General features: G+C 51.0%; 1 protein-coding gene across 1 annotated transcript in view; it reads right to left on the bottom strand.

The window, feature by feature from the left end:
- LOC109286695 (vitamin D3 hydroxylase-associated protein-like) overlaps positions 1-1109 on the bottom strand; it is a 43014-nt gene that overhangs the window by 36049 nt on the left and 5856 nt on the right. The gene's annotated exons all lie outside the window — the stretch shown is intronic.

Below are 1109 nucleotides of genomic sequence, written 5' to 3'. Positions count from 1 at the left end.
TAAAGTAGTACTGAAAGGGCAGGAGAGTAAAATTGTTCTGACGTACCCCTAGCACATTTTACTAGTTATAGCATAGTAAGCCGTTGCGGGGTAAATTATGTCCATGTTACATAATTAGTTGTCATATACTAAGTAAAGAAAATTAAACCAGGGGCATTTTTAGTGGTAAACGCTGATTATGTGGACAAGCACCCTTACATTTTAATCTAATTAGATTGTCATTGATGGACCCAGAGCTGGAGGCAGAGGAGAACAGAGTACCAACATGTGAGTGGGGAAGGGTGCAGGAAGGGGAGAGCCAGGCACTGGGGCAGGAGTAGGAGCCAGGGGTCAGGCACAGGCAAGAGGGTGGGCAAAGGGTGAGGTGGGCAGAGACCAGGGAGGGGGCAGGTGGCAGTCATGTACAGGTGCAGGTGGGGCAAGAGGCATGGTGCGTGGGGGGAAGGGTGCAGGCAGGGGAAAAGTGGCAGGGGGGCAGTTACTGGAGCGGGGCAAGTGGCAGGAGGAGCAGGCAGGGAGGGAAAGAGCTAGTGGTGCAAAGCTGGAGTTTGGCCCCTTTTCCCCCTGCCACTGCTTTCCCTGCCACAACACTGAGGAGATGAATGTAAGATGACCTTCCACTAATTATATTTTGTATATGGAAAATGATCACATTTACCTGAATCCAAGATGACTCAGAATTTAAAATGACCCCCCAATAACTAGATTCTAGACATGGGAAACATAATTTTGTTATAATTTCCATGTCTATAATCTAATTTTTGGAGGTCATTTTAAACTTCTTCCACTGTACAACTAAAGCAGGGCAAGCTGTGGTAGAGCAGAGAGGGCATACAACAGGGGAGTCAAGTGGCCTGACTTCTGCCCCTTGCCAACTGTTGCCCCCACCACTCAGCCCCTCTGCCCCCACCTCCGTGCTCTTCCCATTGCCTGCACCCCATGATGCCTGCATCCCCCATGGTGCTGGAATCCCTCCAGGCACCTGTTCCCCTGTATCACTTGCCCCTCCCTCCTGCCTGTATTTGCCCCTTCTGCCACCTCTCCTTTGCAGTCTGTCCCCCCTTCCTCACTTCCCCTGCTACCTGCCCCCATGCGTCTCTCCCCATCTC

Source organism: Gavialis gangeticus, unplaced genomic scaffold, assembly GCF_001723915.1.
Source record: "Gavialis gangeticus isolate Ggan-Ray unplaced genomic scaffold, GavGan_comp1, whole genome shotgun sequence".
Classification (NCBI taxonomy): Eukaryota; Metazoa; Chordata; order Crocodylia; family Gavialidae; genus Gavialis; species Gavialis gangeticus.
This window is presented reverse-complemented; position numbering and strand designations above follow the sequence as displayed.